Raw genomic sequence first — 19,692 nt, 5'->3', positions numbered from 1 at the left:
ATATGTATAGGTCAAACATAACATTAAAGGAAAAATAGCACTATGATACCTGAGAGCTTACTAAGCTGTGTGCTCAGCACTAAGTACACATAGCAGGTAAGGAGGAGGTGGTATATGTTCAATTAGCCATCTATTTAACAGTGGAATAAATAATCCATTCTTGATTATTTGAAGGGCAGTGAAGACTTGTACCTTTCTTGTTAAGGTGGTTAATTATACTTTGGATTTGTTCTTAAGGTAAAAGTATATCCTATCTTTTGAAGTTATAGCATAGAGGTAATTGCTGCATGTGATTGTGTCCTCAGTAAATATTTGTTGAGTAAATTAATAGAAAAAGAACTAATTTAGGACTAGATTATAAATAAATTATAAATAGCGACATTTTAATCTCTGCTTGCCCTTACCAACCAAAAATAAGGCAGAACAAAACAAAATAACACAAGGTTTTAATTCAGTTTACCTAAGCTATAGCAATATTACCAACAACTTTCACAAATTTGTAAAAAATTTTAAATAAACATGATGAAATCAAACTGGCTAATTTGATAAAACTGTACATTTGGAGTTTAATCACATTAATTTGGAAGCATTGATTCCTAAGATAAACAATTAAATTATATAAAGTCAAAATGAAAAATTTAATTAGGCATAGTCTTAGAAAAGAAGCTAAAGAATAAAAGTAAGTTCTCTTTCCATGTAGCAGTTCTGTATCAATTATCTCATCTAACTACCTAAACAATGCTGAAAGAAGAATATTATTACCCATTTTGCAAAGGAAGAGACCTCAGGTGAAAGCTTTGAAATGAGTCTCTTAATATCACATGCTTTCTCTTCTACATTACATGGTCTTCAAGCCAGCCTCACTAAATGCATTTTGATCTCTCCAAAACTTCATGGTTCATTTTCGTTGTAGATTTTTAAATAGCAAATCCTTTATTCTAGAACAATCATTTCCTATGTCCCCCATCTCTATTCACTTAGTCAATATTTAGTTTTTAAGTCCCTATTCTGTGCTAGAAACTGTAATTCTCCCTCACCAGGAATGTCATAGCTATTTATTATTTATTTATTTATTTATTTATTTATTTATTTATTTATTTATTTATGATAGTCACACACAGAGAGAGAGAGAGAGAGAGGCAGAGACACAGGCAGAGGGAGAAGCAGGCTCCATGCACCGGGAGCCTAACGTGGGATTCGATCCCGGGTCTCCAGGATTGCGCCCTGGGCCAAAGGCAGGCGCCAAACCTCTGCGCCACCCAGGGATCCCAGTTTAGTTATTTTTTAAATTCAAAAGATTCCCTGATGTTCCAAATATAATACCCTTTCTATACCATGGATTGCCAAAATACAGACTGCAACATCCAGCCAGCTGCCTATTTGCACAATCCTTGAGCTAAAAATATTTCTTTTAAATTTTTATTTTATTTTTAAAAAGATTTTATTTATTTATTCATGAGAAACACACAGAGAGAGGCAGAGACTTAGGCAGAGACATAGGCAGAGATATAGGCAGAGGGTGAAGCAGGTTCCATGCAGGGAGCCCAATGCAGGACTCGATCCCAGGACCACAGGATCACACTCTGAGCCAAAGGCAGGTGCTCAACCGCTGAGCCACCCAGGCATCCCTCTTTTAAATTTTTAAAAGGGTGGAGAAGTCCAAAGAAGAATAATTCTTTTTATGCAAAGTTAACATTTTATGAAATTCAAATTAAAGTGTCAATATTTACTGAAACACAACCACATTAACCATTTATTAATAAACTTTCAATAAACTTTGGACTATTCCTGGCTGCTCATAAATAGTCATCAAGGACATGTCTAATTCCCTGACACCAGGGTATCACTTTCACCTCAAGAAGCAATGAAGAAGAGCGTCTCCTGTCTATCATCTCCCTCTGACTTTCTCCTATAAGAACAATGTGATTTCATTTAATTCCACCATGATGATAATTCAGAATAAACTTTCCATTTTATGTTCCTTAATTTAATCTCGTATGCGTATGCATTAATCATATTTGCCATATAAGGTAACATTTACAGGATCCAGGAATTAGGATGTGACTGCCTTTGGGGCGCCATTATTCAGCCTACCACAATATTAAATATACTATATTTCACAGTAATCAATGAATTATTCTACTTTGCATTGAAACAATGTGAATCAATATGGGAAAAAGTGTTTTGATACTCTGTGAACTAGCAAATGAATCAGACTACTTTTAAAGAATTATAATTGATTATTCATTAATGTCTAGAGATAGCCTATGACTTTCTTATTCTGGTTACAAAATCAACTAAAAAATCTTTATCAAAACCCTATTATCCCTGTAACCTCCATTGTCATTGAATAAAATGAATTGACTTAATCATCATTACAAAACACACTGCATCTAAAATAGAGTGAATATAGAAAGGCAAAGGGGTTATTTTTAAATGTTAGTATTATATATTAAGGAGCATGAAACTGATATATGATATTAACTCTTTGAAATAAGACTCAATTTATCCTCTTCATATAAGAAACGGAGCCACCTCTCCATTCTGTTCTTGTTTTCAACAGACTCAAAAACTTTGCCTATTGCCTTCTTTCTAGTACTTCTTTTGTTATTTTGAGATTGTCACCTAAGATAAAATGCCTGTTTTCAGATTTGAAAATCCATGCACCCAACCCAAAAGAATTGTTTCATTGTATACACTTTTTATATTGACATTATTAATTTTTGTTCATTTCTGGGCTGATGGTGCTTATTGTCCAGATTTTGTTGACAGCAACAAAAGAGAAATACAAATACCCCACAGTTCGGGCAGTCACATAACCCTCCTCTATTGCTCCAAGTTGCTGCAAGAGTTGCAGTCTCTGGGTGCCTCATTGTCCCTAAGGCTGAAGCCTCTCAGGTAACTTTCTTCTGAGAATAACTTTCATCTTTTAGGAGAGTGGTGACCTGGTTCTGCAGGTTGAAGGAAAGTATCCGAGGATATAAATGCTCCATATACATATTTTCAATCCATCTTCCTGATTTTCATCCTACATTTAATTATCACCTTTCTTGGTGATGGTGGTTCCAAATCTTGAGACCTTAAGAGACTCCGGGAGAAGTCATTTTTTTCGCCAACGTTATAGCCCACTGTAAGTACTTAGTTTATAGTTTACCTCTAGTAAGCAAGTGGTCCTACCCTCTCCATCCATATTTTTCTTCAAAATTTATTGAATTATTTGGAGGAAATGTGAGTCTATTATCCTATTCTCTTTGTCGTGACCAGTTTATTTCTTTACCTTTTTACCATTAACTAACTGGTGCTTCCAGGGGAAAAGACTCATTCCACTGTATTTAACCTGAAATTTAACTAGTACTTTTTATTTTCTTGTTGCAAATATTGTATTTGGTTTTTAATTGGTTTCCATGTCACATTCAGGTATTTTGGGGGAAAAGTTATTGCTCTACACTCAGGCAAAGCCAAGAGGGATATAAAATAAAGGTTAGAGAAATTTCAAGGAATTCAAACACAAGTACAGCTGACCTTCAAATAAACTGTAAGTCATCACATTAATATAGTAGTGAGATGATGCATCAAGTAGCCAGGGGGATTCATGGACCTTTGAATCACTCTTGCAGTTTTTCAGTTATGGGCAACCACACATTATTATGTGAGGCAAATTATGTGTTTGGGTGTGGGTGTGAGTATGTATGTGAGTTTACCTGTTTTGATAAGGAGATAAGAGATGGGTTTCAGATACACCCGAGTTTAATCAGATTGTCTTTTTCATGTAATTGTTTTGAATGATTGAAGGACTACACACTATCAACTTCTGTGATCACTTGACCTTGTAGTGTCGCCAGAACTGTATTTAGAGTTAGATTATTAAGGACAAGAATATGTGCCACTTTTTAATCCTATTTTAATTTAATAAATTTTCTTTAATAATATAAACTATTAAAATTGAAGGGTATGGCAGAAATCTCTGTGCACATGGGAAACGAGTTTTACAGAGGAAAATACCACTTTTATGAACATTACTAAAGTTTTAGAAGAGATTGTTTTCAGAAACATAACTAGCTGAATAAATCTATTTCATACCTAGAATATGAAGTTCTAAGTAAAAAAGAGGGAAAATGTCATCTTCTGTTAAGAAAATCTCTTAATTAATTGTAAATATTCCATAAAATAAATTTAACCACCTAGAAATAATCTTATTACATTTAGTATCATATTTTGCATTAAAAACAGCAACCTTATAGTATTAAAAATAGACACCTTTATAAGTTATGTTTTTAATCTTATATTTTGTGTGTTATAGCTTTTTAATTGTTTGGTTTTTTTTAAGATTTGTATTCATTTACTTTGGAGAGAGCAAGAGAGAACATGCAATGGAAACAGGCAGCGGGAGAAGGAGAGAGAATGCCAAGTAAACATCCCACTGAGCATAGCTCATCCTGCTGCTCCATCTCAGACCCTGAGATCATGACCTGAGCTGAAATCAAGAGTTGGACACTTAACTGAATGAGCCACCCAGGTGCATGCCAAATTTTAGCAGCAAAAATTTAAATTTTACTGTTAAATAATATATAATTCAAATCCATATCTATTGGTACAAAATTTGCAACAAAATATATTTTAAAATATAAGGATAAATCAACTTTAAGGGAAATAGATAATCCAAAATAATAAGGTTATATTTTTCTCTTATAAATCATTGGGAATTATACACTTCTAGAAAAGAAAGCCACTTCCAAAATGTCATAGACATGTATTTACCTCCTGGCTTCCAGTGTAACAAAATGAATCTATTTCCATTTGTTCTGTGACAGGATGAAAATAGTCAACCAACCATGGAGAACATGTTTTGGAAGAATTTGATTCGTGGGCTCTTTCACATTGATAATGAGCATGAGGTTTTATTCAGTTTTATCTCAGCTTTATTTGGAAACCAATACCCAAAACATGTATGTTGTGATTGGAATACTAAATTATGTATCGTCATTTAGATTTGTAATAGTCTAACAAGTTGTTTTACAGATGCACAAAAGACTAAAATGTCATATCTTTTTTTTAAGATTTATAAGCTGTTAAATTACTACACTATGAATTATTTACAGTAGTAATTTGATTAAGTTGCAGTATAGATAAAACATGTTAATATGAGGTTGATTTTGGCATAATTCATTTTAGCCTTAATTATTTTGTTGCTACCTATCGTTATAATGCACATTTCTCATCTTCCCAAATTAATCAAGAATAATGAAGTCACTGCTTATGAAAACATTGTATATAAATAACTTCAATTACTTGAGAAGAAATTTATTACTAGGGAACACAAAGTACCATGTGAAAATTTGCAGAATGTGAACAACTGAAATTGTCATTAAAACTATTTGCATGTATCACACACAAATTTACATAGAAGAAACAATCTGTTATAATCTTTCTAGGGCATAAAAAACATTACATTTTGTGATATCTTATATTTGATATATTTAATATGAACTCTTAGAATGCAATTCTATTTTAGTTTTCAAGCTATGAATAGTTTTACAATTATTTATTAATAGTTATGTTTTGTAAGTCTATATGTGGGGGGTGGGAGGGAGAGAGAGAGAAAAGAGAGCATAAGATTTTATTAAAATGCATATCACTCTGCATGTTCTTATTTCATTTTAAGCCAAATCTGAAAAGCCACATAGGTCCCATGACTTGTGTTTTTTTTTTTTTAAGTTCAAAATTATCTTTATAAACTGGGGAGAAACTATTCCAACTATCTACCCTCTGCCATCTTTCTTCATTTTAGTTACTGATAAAGAATCCAAGACAAAGGAGCAATGTGGCAGGAAAGGATAAGATACATAATAAGACAGATGCCTCAAATAATTAAATCATTAGTAGCTCTGAACAAGAAAAATTATTAAAATGGTGCAAGTGAATATTACTGGTCTAAATGAAATCCTTCATTTCAAACCTTCAGAGAAATTGGCAATAGGGAGTAGGAATGGGTTCCTATGAGTGGGGATTTCCCATAATGTCATTGCAGGTAAGTCTCTTTCATAAAAGCAAACGTAAAAGTAATGCCAAACAGTGTTTGTTTTTAGGTGTTGATTTTTCATAAGAAATAGAATTTCTTAAATTATTAGCAGAAAAAATAGAATTAAAGGAAAATGCAAATAACACCTGTTAATGATACAAAACCAATAAAGAAATACATGATAGATAGATGATAGATAGATAGATAGATAGATAGATAGATAGATAGATAAATGTACATTTGCAGAAATCCAAAAGTAAACTTTAGCACAGGTATTTCTAAATTCAAAAGATAAACTAGATGACAAAACAAAGATAATGACCTAAATATAATTAACTCTATATAGAAGTTTTGTATCCTAAAACAATAAATATTTTCAAGCAGTCAGAAAATATATGTGAAAGCTACTAAATATTAAGCCATTATAAAAATAACTATGAGCTTCAAAACCAAAATATTAAATACTACATTCTCATAAAAGAGGACACTAAATAGCAGAAATAAAAAACAAAATTTTGAATAAAATAGACTTGATTATTTGGAAACTAATAGATGTAGATATATTTGAATATATATTTCTTATACACTCATGAATAGATGATATATTTCTTCATCATTTTAGGATAAGATGAAATCAATACTTCTTTGATATCCACTAAAATGAGGACTAAACACTGAAATTGTAACCTTAAAACTTAAAATTATAACCTTAAAACTAGGTTATAAAAAGCAAGATTACATTTTATAGTTAATGACAAATTTGCTTCAGAACATTTTGGAGGTGCTGGTGCTGGACTTAACTCTAACAGTACCCATCTTTAAAACTGGAACAAATATTTCACGCAAATATTTTTTAGGCATAGGAAAACAAGTAGTGTTTTCTGAAAGTTGATGGGAGGGAGACAAATAAGGAAAGCCTTACCCTCATTCTAGCTTTCAACATTAATGTACTCAGAACTGTTGCTAAGGAGGGCAGAGATGGAGGTAGTTTTTTTCTGAGCTGAGGACACAACAAATGGAGTTCAGTTTTCAAAAACAGTTGAAATTTGCAAAATATATTATTGGAAAATAGCAGGCTATCCCAAAATCTGGCCCCAAAAGTCTTCATGATGATTTCCTATATGTTTTTGACCAAGAATTGGTCTGGGCAGATAAAGATGAGAAGTTTATGGTCTCGAAGAGCGTAACCACTATCATGTTTAAAGCAAAATGGAGCATTGTTTCAACATGTTGGAGTTCTGTGTGTCTTGAGTAGAAACATCACTGAGCACCTTAGGCATTCATTCGTGACTCCAGAAATCCTATATTTTAATAGTAAGGGCCATGCTCTAAAGTCAGGAAATACCATAACACTAATGGGAAATTCTGAACAGACCCAATCTAATCAATTAGAGCTAAGCAAGAAGATAGTGTCTGCTTCTATCATGCTGGGCACACCAATCATCCTCTATTCAGTTCAATATGGATTAAACCATCACCATAGAAACCAGCAGGAAGATATGTTGAAAGGAAGACATAATGTAAGCAACACATGGTAAAAATGTGGATACTATCAAATGACCTATATTTCAGCTGAGGGCACACTTTTTTGGTCCTCTTTTCCAAAAAACTCTAATCAGAAAAGTATATTAATTTTAAAATGATTCAAAAACAGGATATTTGGCCTTATTTAAGCTTCAAAACAGTTCAGTTTCATAGATTTGATTCTAACAATAGACTACCACACTTAATAATATAATTGAACCAGTTGAATACATTTTGATTTCTACGTTTCTAATATGACAATAAGTTATTTAGATTTATTTATTTAATCAGTCATGCATTATTCTGAATTATAGATAGGTTCTAAAGTATTAAATTATAATAAGAAATCTCACCTTGCAAGCAGAACTTGAAAATTACTATGATCGAGGTCTTTTGGAGTCAGGAATATTAAAAACCTGGAGATATAATCAGGGATTACACATAAGCTACTGGATATTGGAAATTGAAGTGGTTAAAATTCTCTGCTAGTCACAGACTAAAATTTGGTTTCACTACTCTCCATCATTAAATGTTTCTATTGAAAAGCTATCATATATGAAACCTTAATAGTATAAAAATGATTATTAAAACACTGAACCAGGGCAGCCCAGGTGGCTCAGCCGATTAGAGCCGCCTTCAGCCCAGGGCCTGATCCTGGAGAACCAGGATTGAGTCCCACGTCAGGCTTCCTGCGTGGAACCTGCTTCTCCCTCTGCCTGTGTCTCTGCCTCTCTCTCTCTCTCTGTATCTCTCATGAATAAATAAATAAAATCTTTAAAAAATAAATAAAATATAAAACATTGAACCAGAAAATTAAAATAATATATTTAAATTGATGATATAAAAATATCTAAGTCTAGTATTTTGATAAGTATTTTGGAATTAAATTGAAAGTGTTTCTAAAGATTTTTTTTATTCATGTATAATTAACATACAGTGTTATATTAGCTACAATGTACAACAATGATTCAACAATTCTATACATTGCTCGGGGCTGGATATGATGGGTGTACTTTTAATCCTCTGCCTATTTCACCTGTTCCTCCACTCATCTCCCTCCCATTGGCAACCACCAGTTTGGTCCCTGTGTTTAAGAATCTTTAAGAGTTGTAAGAGTTTTTTCTTTATCTCTTTTTTTTCTTCATTTGTTCATTTGGTTTGTTTCTTAAATTCACATAAGAGTGAAATCATATGGCATTTGTCTTTCTCTGATTGACTTATTTCACTTAGCATTTTACCTTAATGTTCATGTTTTAGCTTATATAGTTTAGAATATACAATAATTATATTATATAATTATTCTCTATCTTCAAGAGAATAAAGTTTAGTCTCAAAGGACAAAAATTAAGAGAAATGTAAAAGTTTATACAGAAAAAGGATTAAGTTAAATTTTGTTTGTCAAATAGATTTCATAAATTAAAGTTTATACCAAAGACTGTAGTAAGAGATGAAGAGGAACACTATATCATACTTAAAGGATCTATCCAACAAGAGGACCTAACAATCATGAATATTTATGCCCCTAATGTGGGAGCTGCCAAGTATATCAATCAATTAATAACCAAAGTAAAGACATACTTAGATATTAATACACTGATACTGAGAGACTTCCACACAGCACTTCCCTGCAAATGACAGATATTCTAAGCACAACACCTCCAAAGAAACAAGAGACTTAAATGATACACTGGACCAGATGGATTTCACAGGTATTTACATAACTTTACATCCAAATGCAACTAAATACACATTCTTCTCAAGTGCACATGGAACTTTCTCCAGAATAGACCACATACTGGGTCACAAATCAGGTCTTAACCAATGCCAAAAGATTGGGATTGCCCCCTGCATATTTTCAGACACAATGCTTTGAAACTTGAACTCAGTCACAAGAAGAAATTTGGAAGAAACTTAAACATGTAGACGCTAAAGAACATCCTGCTAAAAGATGAAAGGGTCGACCAGGAAATTAGACAATTAAAAAGATTCATGGAAACTAATGAAAATGAAGATAAAACCATTCAAAATCATTGGGATACAGCAAAATCAGTCCTAATAGAGAAATACATCGCAATACAAGCATCTCTCAAAACATTGGAAAAAACTCAAATACACAAGCTAACCTTGCACCTAAAGGAGATGTAGAAAGAACAGAAAAAAAAAAAAAAAAAAAAAAAAAAAAAAAACCCTAGACCAAGTAGAAGAAGAGAGTTAATAAAGATTCAAACAGTACTCAATGAAATAGAGACCAGAAGAACTGTAAACAGATAAACACAACCAGGAGTTGGTTCTTTGAAAGAATTAATAAGATAGATAAACCGTGAGCCAGCCTTATTAAAAACAAAAGAGAAAAGACTCAAATTAATACAATCATGAATGAAAAAGGAGAGGTCACAACTAATACCAAAGAAATACAAATGATTTTAAAAATGTATTATCGGTAGCTATATGCCAATAAATTAGGCAATCTAGAAGAAATGGACGCATTTCTGGAAAACCACAAACTACCAAAACTGGAACAGGAAGAAAGAGACAACCTGAACAGGCCAATAACCAGGGAGGAAATTGAAGCAGTCATCAAAAACCTCCCAAAACACAAAAGTCCAGGGCCAGATGGCTTCCCAGGGGAATTCTATCAAACATTTAAAGAAGAAACAATACCTATTCTACTAAAGCTGTTCTGAAGGATAGAAAGGGATGAAATACTTCCAAACTCATTTTATGAGGCCAGAATTACCTTAATTCCTAAACCAGACAAAGACCCCACCAAAATGGAGAATTATAGACCAACATCCCTGATGAACACAGATGCAAAAATTCTCAACAATATACTAGCCAATAGGCTTCAACAGTACATAATAATAAGAATAATAATAATAAGAGGAATATTCACCATGACCAAGTGGGATTTATTCCTGGATGCAAGTTTGGTTCAACACTCATAATAGAATGAACATGATAGATCATATCAACAAGAGAAAAAACAAGAACCATATGATCCTCTCAATAGATGCAGAGAAAATATTTGACAAGATACAGCAGCCATTCCTGATCAAAACTCTTCAGAGTGTAAAGTTAGATGGAACATTCCTCAACATCTTAAAAGCCATCTATGAAAAGTGCACAGCAAATATTCTCAAAGTGTAAACACTGGGAGCCTTTCCCCTAAGATCAGGAACATAACAGGGATGTCCACTCTCACCACTGCTATTTAACATAGTACTAGAAGTCCTAGCCTCAGCAGTCAGATAACAAAAAGAAATAAAAATCATTCAAATTGGCAAAGAAGAAGTCAAACTCTCCCTCTTTGCAGATGACATGATACTGTACATAGAAAACCCAAAAGACTCCATCCCAAATTTCTAGAACTCATACAGCAATTCAGCAATGTGGCAGGATACAAAATCAATACCCAGAAATATGTGGCATTTCTATACACTAACAATGGGACTGAAGAAAGAGAAATTAAGGAGTCAATCCCATTTAAAATTTCATCCAAAAGCATAAGATACCTAGGAATCAACTTAACCAAAGAGGTAAAGGATCTATACCCTAAAAACTACAGAACACTTCTGAAAGAAATCAAGGAAGACACAAAGAGAAGGAAAAATATTCCATGCTCATGGATTGAAAAAAGTAATATTGTGAAAGTCTCAATGCTACCAAGGGTAATTTACCCATTCAATGCAATCCCTATCAAAATACCATGGACTTGCTTCAGAGAGTTGGAACATATGATCTTAAGACTTGTGTGGGGGATCCCTGGGTGGCGCAGGGGTTTGGCGCCTGCCTTTGGCCCAGGGCGCGATCCTGGAGACCCGGGATCGAATCCCACATCAGGCTCCCGGTGCATGGAGCCTGCTTCTCCCTCTGCCTATGTCTCTGCCTCTCTCTCTCTCTCTCTCTGTGACTATCATAAATAAATAAAAATTATAAAAAAAAAAGACTTGTGTGGAATCAGAAAAGACCCCGAATAACCAGAGGAATATTGAAAAAGAAAACCAGAGCTAGGGCATCACAATGCCAGATTTCAAGTTGTTCTACAAAGCTATGATCATCAAGACAGTATGGTACTGGCACAAAAACAGACACATAGATCAATGGAACAGAACAAAGAACCCCAAAATGGGCCCTCAACTCTATGGTTAACTAATATTTGACAAAACAGGAAAGACTATCCACTGGAAAAGGGACAGTGTCTTCAATAAATGGTGCTGGGAAAATTGGACAGCCACACGCAGAAGAATGAAACTACACCATTCTCTTACACCATACACAAAGATAAACTCAAAACGGCTGAAAGTTCTAAACGTGAGATAAGAATCCATCAAAATCCTAAGGAGAATACAGGGAACACCCTTTTTGTACTTGGCCACAGCAACTCCTCGCAAGATACATCTATGAAGGCATGGTAAACAAAAGCCAATCCTATACCATTGATTGTCTAGCATACCACTTATGGGTAGTCTAAAACAATTATGATATTGATAGATCTTACATAGGAATGAATTTAATAATTTAGTAATTTTACTAATACATAGATTTGATTCATAACTTACATATGTGTCTTCTAAATAAGTCCATAATCTCAAATCTATTTTTCCTGATATTTCTCCAAAGAACATAGATACATATATACACTATACCTTTTTCTGTACTCACAATATGAAAAAGGATCTATAAATTAGCAACAACAGAAAGTAGCTTTCTAATAAACTTATAACTCCACAGTGCTGCCCAGAAGTTAAAAATGTGTGTGTGTGTGCGTGTGTGTGTGTGTGTGTGTTTTGGCAAAGTGAAAAAATAGCTAAAATTTAAAATATTTTAGGCAAAAAATATACTGAATTATTATTAGACTAATGGTGTAACACTGAGATATGTACTGGGGGACACCAGTAAACAAGAGGAATAGGAGCATAAGAATAGCTCATAATTTGACTTAGCAAGAGGAATAGGAGCATAAGAATAGCTCATAATTTGACTTAATATATGACAATGTTGAATAAAAAAAGACAGAAAATCATTCACATGAAGGGATAACTGAATGGCAAATTATTTGATTAAGAGGAGGGCCAGTCTAGAAAACTAACAGAGGAAGTGATATATATATCCAGAACATAAAATGGGGATAAAGATTTTTTGATAAATATTTTTAGTTGCTATATATGTATAGCAAATGCTGAGCATTCTTGGTAATCTGATATAATATGAATACAAGTTGATAGAAATGGATCTGTTCTTCTAAGGAATAAAAAGAGAAGTAATCTGAAGACAAATTGCAAAAAACTATGAACACTGTGATAAATAATAGTAAATATAAGGGAAGTGTTATTAGTTTTTATTTATTTCTGATTTCTGAGTTATTTAACTGAACTAAATAAATGAGTAGTTCCTCTTGTGTCGTTATTATCTGAACAGTTCTCATTTGAGATTATAAAATTGATAGCGTGAGCTTAAACCAAGCAAAGCTATCTTAAAATTCAATGGAAAGAATTATAATTGTTCCATGACCTTTAACAACTTTTATTGAAATATTATAAACTATCTTATTGTTAGTTAAACATTTACAGGCAATGAAGAAATAGTAAAACTAATATTTATTTAGAACACATCTTATCAAAATGCTCAAAACATTTACAACTGAAGTGTTGTGCTTATTTGAAAAAAAAAAACAACTCATAAAAAGTTATTTTTTCCTCATAAAAAGTTTGAATGATGTTTCTTTCTCTATCTCCATTTATGATACTCATGATATGGAACAATCAATGCTGTGTTGAACTTCCCTCTAAGCTTGGGTCAGCTTTCAATGTTTTATCTTTTGTGCCTTCAGTGTTGTGAAACACCTCCAAGAATTCCATTAACGTGAAATTTACTCCCTGGTTAACTTCCTCTGGGACATTTGATCACAACCACCTTTCTCATTTATGCTAAGTTTACCTTTGCCAACTTCCTCTATATTGAGTCTTCCAGAGAGGGCAATACCCACCTTACCATGCTTATCTATCTTCTGATCATACCCACTTTTGTTCCTGGGGGTATCACTTCTAATTCTTTGCTGCACCATCATCTTTATTGTTCTAGTTTCTCTTTTATTTATCCATTTTTGTAAAATACCCCTGGGAGATAAGATGGCAATACAACTACACACTTTTATGCTTTTAGGTGAATTGAATAACAGGTGTGCAGTGACCAATCTCTGACAGAGTCTGAAAAAAGTCACGTGATTGCTTACTGATCATCATGTGCATCTATTATTTATGAAATGATTTGTGGATAGAGGAGCTAGCAGCATGTTTCTACGTTATGTAATTATTCACAGTTGATATAACCGAGTAATTTATTTTTTTTAATTTTTATTTATTTATGATAGTCACAGAGAGAGAGAGAGGTGCAGAGACACAGGCAGAGGGAGAAGCAGGCTCCATGCACCGGGAGCCTGACGTGGGATTCGATCCCGGGTCTCCAGGATCGCGCCCTGGGCCAAAGGCAGGCACCAAACCGCTGCGCCACCCAGGGATCCCATAACCGAGTAATTTAAAATTGAACCCATTATTAGAGAACTGGTATTATTTAAATAGACTGTAATAACTAAAATTCAGGCATGTCAGAGCCTTGCAAAGCAAAGGTCTACATGCTAAAATAGCAATAAGATCATCGAAATATCAAATAAATGTAAAGTATAGGAAAATTCAAGTATCAGTACATAGTCATTATTAAAGGTGTGATATAAAATATCACTTTAAAAATATTCAACACAATCTGATTTTATTAAACTGATTTTTAAAAAAACATGAAAATGGTAACTTTGGTGTATACTCAAAAGAAGTTATATTTGAACTCCTAAAGCTGGGAATGTTAGACTTGCCCTATACCCTTCCTCTCTCTGGAATGGGCTAGTTGGTTCACCAGACACTTTGGTCTGTGTATCCTCACTTTGCCCAGAGTATTTTGGGACTGACAGTATAGCTGCCCTTTTCAGACTACCATTCTGCGTTTTGCCAGTCTCCATGTTTCATCTGAACTTGCCAGGCATTCCTAAACACATCTTCAGATCCTAGTCTAACTTAACCCATCTCTCCTTCTCCAGCTTATAAACATTCCGTGACTCTCCATCACATGGAGAGCCAAAAGACCAAAGTCTTGCTTCAGCCATCAGCTGGCCCCTGGTTCCCTCTCATTCCCTCTGGCTATTTGTTCCAGCCCCTTCAAGACTATGGCTCATATCCTGCAATTGCCGGTCCCTATGCTTTTTTTCAGGTTTCCTCTGTCTGGACCACTCCCTACAGCATCCCAGAACAAGAGGCAAGTTCCCTTACTCCAACCCAGGTCTCCTTGCTCTTGCAGAGATCAGCACCGATGCTATGTTGGGCTTAATGTCCAGACACCTGGGAAGATACAGTTGCCCTCAGTTGACTTGGGTGGCTCATTCATTTCCCAGTCTGCTGGCCTCCCCCGGTGCTGGGAATTAATACTGGCACCCAATATTCCCATCTTCCTCAGGGGGGGTAGGGCATGAGCAACCCACCTCAATTCCTAGGCAAAATGCTATTTCCTCCTACTCCCTCTCCCTCAACTGTGCTGCCCCCATCCTCACCACCCCCATAGCCCTAAGTCCAGCTCTTCTGGGAGATCCCACAGTAGCACTGAAAGGGGCCCATGAGACCCCTCCCACCAGAGAGCATCCAGAGATACATAAGTGATAGGGTAGCTCATGAGAGACACAAAATTGTAAGTCCTATGGTTCTTCTTCCCATTAAGCACTGAAAATTTTACCTATAGACCTTGTAAATTCATTATAATAACTAGCTGACATCTTCCTCAGCTCCCCTATCAAAACCTTAGTTCCTACGCCCCTCGATGAAGTAGATCAGAGAAATCATTCTGCACTTTGTTCATCCAAGCAATTGGTAAGGAAGGCCAGCCAACAGAATTATCATGCTACTTTTTTATTTATACAAACGACAGCATTACTGTCTAATTACCATAAGAGTCATGTTTATTTCAGCAATTCAGTTGAGTATGAATCTTCATCAAATAAAGGGTTGGCTTTATTTTTTCCAAAGAAAATTATCCTAAGCTTCATATTTCAAAGAATAATTAAATCTCGAACATAAATCTTTGATAGTCTAAAGTTAAAGGTAATATACATATATATTTTTATTTTGATATTTATGATTAAATGTATGAATTTGGAAGATTTTAAGCAAGATGTCAACATAGGAGAGAGCAAGCTTTAATTCCCCCTTTCCTTTTTACAATCTGACAGAAATGTTCAAAGAAGAACAGAAATAAAAATAAAATGTGTAAGAGAGGTCTTAATCAGTGTTCAAAACCTACTTGTGCTACCAACTGAAGCCCATAATTGCCAAAGATTGCCTTCAAAACAAGAAAAAGCACCGTAGAGAAATTTGATCTACTGACAAGGTCAATTCATTGCAACTGGACAGATCCCAGAGATTCAAAATCACTTGTGTCACATGGAGCCCCTACTCAACCTGGTTGCATTTGTCCAAGACCACCCGCACCAGAGCCTTCAGATCTTTGTTTTCTGCCTGTACTTCCACTGCCACTGTAAGCGTCAGCTGAGACTGAGACATAGGCAGGCTTCCAGGATCACAATGGCTGTCATGAGCAGCCTAGAGTAAGTTTGCGGACAACCAGGACAGCTTCCCAACCCTAGAAAACCTGGAACATTATAGTGAAAACATAAAACTAAAGACTCGGGAGGATCCTGATACCCCTGAATGATTTAGAGAATGACTTCAGAAATTTGAAAATGGGATGACCATCAATCCCCCTCCACCTCACCTTTGGTTAGGAAGTAACCAAAAGAGAGCTGTTCCTAGAGCATCTCAATGCTTCATAAACTGCTAACTTTTCAGAGCAAGCTGTGAGCTCCACTGGCACACCTGACCCTTGCTGGAGTCCAGAAAATCTTTGTTCTTCCTTCATTATATTTTCTTTTTTAAGTGGGTATATATTTTTATAACTGAAAAAAAAATTAAGACTGTAAAAATAAACAAAAGAATTGAGATAAAGCAAATTGTTTAAAATTCATACACATAATTTTTTTATATATATGACAGATGATTGCAAATTGAAAGGAATCACAAAGTATGAAATCCTACCCTACAGATGGCAAGAAAGTTGTGAGATGTTACATGAAGTAAAAAAAGGAAATTGTAACAAATCTCAAAGCATCAAATAAATTGCAGGGGTAAGGGTCAAAACTAATAACTGGTCACCAGGCTGATTGAAATTCCTGACTTTTAGTAATGGCTTTTAAATTCAAAGGCCGTGGCAGCAGTGCTGGGATGTCAAACAAGGGTGGCACTTCAATACTAGGCAAAGTTTTTGGAATCAGGTAAATTCCCTAATTCTGGGGAGGAATGACTAGAAGAGAAGCAAAGGCCAACAATATGAAAAGTGAAAAATTACTCCACCTGAAGCCACCTTTTCTCAAGATATAACAATACTTAGATTTGAAAGTCTTCAAAATACACAAGAAAATGTTTTAAGGGAAGCCCCGGTGGCTCAGCGGTTTAAGCGCCGCCTTCAGTCCAGGGTGTGATCCTGCGGTACTGGGATCAAGTCCCACATCAGGCTCCCTGCATGGAGCCTGCTTCTCCCTCTGCCTGTGTCTCTGCCTCTCTCTCTGTGTGTCTCTCATGAATAAATAAATAAAATCTTAAAAAAGAAAAAGAAAATGTTTTAAGCAGTGAAATTTAAGCGTTTGCAAATTTGGTTATGAAAATTAGAATGAAGAAATCACTCAGTAGCACAGCTGGGGGAAAAGCAAGCACTGCTCTCTTTTTCAATGTTTAAAACTATACACAACTTTCATGAAATATATTCTAGAAATGACATTTTTAGAGTTTATTCCTAACAATTCAAATGCTGATCATGCTCTTCCTGGAGCTTCAGAGTGAAAGGGCAGAATATTTCTGATGCTTGATGATTCATAGGGGCCTGGTGGAGGTGACTCTCGCATGCACACCATTTCTGTGAAGAGCACAATGTTTGCAGTTTGCTCTACTACACATTCTTGCAAAGGTCTAGGGGAAATTGCTACAAATCTACTTGCCACAACAGGATACTAACTCCCATCATAGAGAGATCAGATTTCTTCAGTAAAGATGATGCTTTTGAGTTTTTTTTTTTTTATTGGAGTTCAATTTGCCAACATATAGCATAACACCTAGTGCTCATCCCATCAAGTGCCCCCCTCTGTGCCCGTCACGCAGTCACCCCTACCCACTTTTGAGTTTTTGATGTGGATGTCATCATTGATGGTGTGTGACAACACTTTCTTTGGCTAAACCTTGGAGATAGAATCAGATTTTGGTTCTATATTTTTTATATTTGTCAAAAAACACATGAATTTTCTTATTCTGTAGGGAAGTAAGCCCTTATACGTTACTGAAATTTCCTACAGGAATATCTGTTTATAATGTTTATTGTTAATTAAATTGAATTAGGTAAAATTATATGAATAAATGTTTATATTGGATTTTTCTTAAACCTGACTTCTCATTGACATATTCACCTAGAAATCACAATAGATCAGATGATAGTGATAAAAAAATGTAGATACATTCCCTAGTTCTTTTTTGCCTAGATAAGTCATCCTGCCTTTCAAACACCATACCATATATAATACTTAATGTTCTTTATGCTGTAAGAGCCATCAAAAGAACTTATCAGAGTTTCTATGACTTAATTTGTATTCCCTGAAGACTATCTGCTGGTTGAGATTAAATCAGGTAGCCCTCTGAACAATTATTTGTCATCCACTATTTATTATTTCTAAAAACAAGTATATGAATAGGATAGCACTGTTAACTACTATAGTTAACTGAGAGAGATAGAGTAGGAAGAAAATATTCCATAATTATTTACTGTACCACATATACAGTAAAACATTACAGTGCATACATACCATACATACAGTATAAACATTTTATAATAATAAAGATCTTTTAACATAAAATATATTAAACTTCTTGCAAAATATCAAGAATTACTTTCAAAATAATATATAAAAATAAATATCCACTATTAAAGAAAATACCCATTCTTATAAGAAATATTTCTCATAAAATTTAATAATTTAAACCCAAGCAAAATAAGAGTTAAATAATTAAGAAGATCTAAGTGGCTCTAATCAGAAGTAGTGAGCAGTAAGGTTGCCAATTCTTCCAAGTTATGTTTATATTTGTAGTATTTTTGAATCATTATTATAATGGAATTTGTTTTAGGAACCAGAAAAAAAAAACTAGCTATGAGTTTTACCTGGAAGAGTAAATAATTAAAAATAAAGTTTACTTTTTTGAAATGTAATGAAAGAGGAAATTTTGGGTTAAGTAGTAAACTGTATTTAAGACTATAGTATTTAGAATACATAGTATGCATTTATGTATAAATAAATGAAATCAAAAAAGTGACTCGCAAATAAAAAAGTATTAATGTGTGTATATATATATAATTTATAATTTAATAATTATAATAAAGCATTCAAGAGCTTTTGAATAAAAATTAAAATAACATTATTAGTGATCTGAAATCAGCAGTAAAATGAGAACAATGTTCAGTAAATGCAGTCAGTAAATAAATACACAGAAACATTTGTAACTGAATTAAAATCTAGAAAGTACACATAAAATAGCATTGCACCAATCAAAACTACAAAGTTTCAGGATGTTTTAACAGCGAAAATTAATGGAGATTAAAACAATAATTGCAATAGATAGGCTAATCAGATTCTGACAAGCCTAACCCAATTTGGTACAAATTTGATAAGATTTAGATATCTCTATTTTCATAGCTTTTACCCGGAGGTTAGGCCCAACATGCCAAAATGAGGGATAGCGTAAACTTTGAAACACACACACACACACACACATGGGTGCAAGGGGGGCGTAGAGAGGGACAAAGAGACAGAGAGACAGAGATTCTGTCTTTCTCTGCTGAAAAACTAAAAATCAGACTTCAAGGCAACCATAGTCATTGGAGCATTAGTGGAGCAGGGAGCCTGATGCAGGGATGCAGGGCTTGATCTCAGGACCAAGGATCCTTGGAATCATGACTTGAGTTGAAGATAGATGCTTAACCGACTAAGCCACTCAAATGCACCTCTTGTGGGGTTTCTG

The 19,692-nt window shown here is 34.3% G+C and overlaps 1 long non-coding RNA gene across 15 annotated transcripts in view; it reads right to left on the bottom strand.

The window, feature by feature from the left end:
* The window catches only part of LOC140607968 (uncharacterized), a 415,966-nt gene that overhangs the window by 119,002 nt on the left and 277,272 nt on the right, over nt 1-19,692 (bottom strand). For all 15 annotated transcript variants that reach the window (XR_012009889.1, XR_012009896.1, XR_012009894.1 and 12 more), the window contains one exon: nt 7,897-7,959. This is a non-coding gene — a long non-coding RNA (uncharacterized lncRNA). The remainder of the gene's footprint in view (nt 1-7,896; nt 7,960-19,692) is intronic.

This window comes from Canis lupus, chromosome 17 (assembly GCF_048164855.1).
Source record: "Canis lupus baileyi chromosome 17, mCanLup2.hap1, whole genome shotgun sequence".
Lineage (NCBI taxonomy): Eukaryota > Metazoa > Chordata > Mammalia > Carnivora > Canidae > Canis > Canis lupus.
The sequence above is the reverse complement of the archived record's forward strand: the minus strand, read 5'-3'. Positions and strand labels throughout refer to the sequence as shown.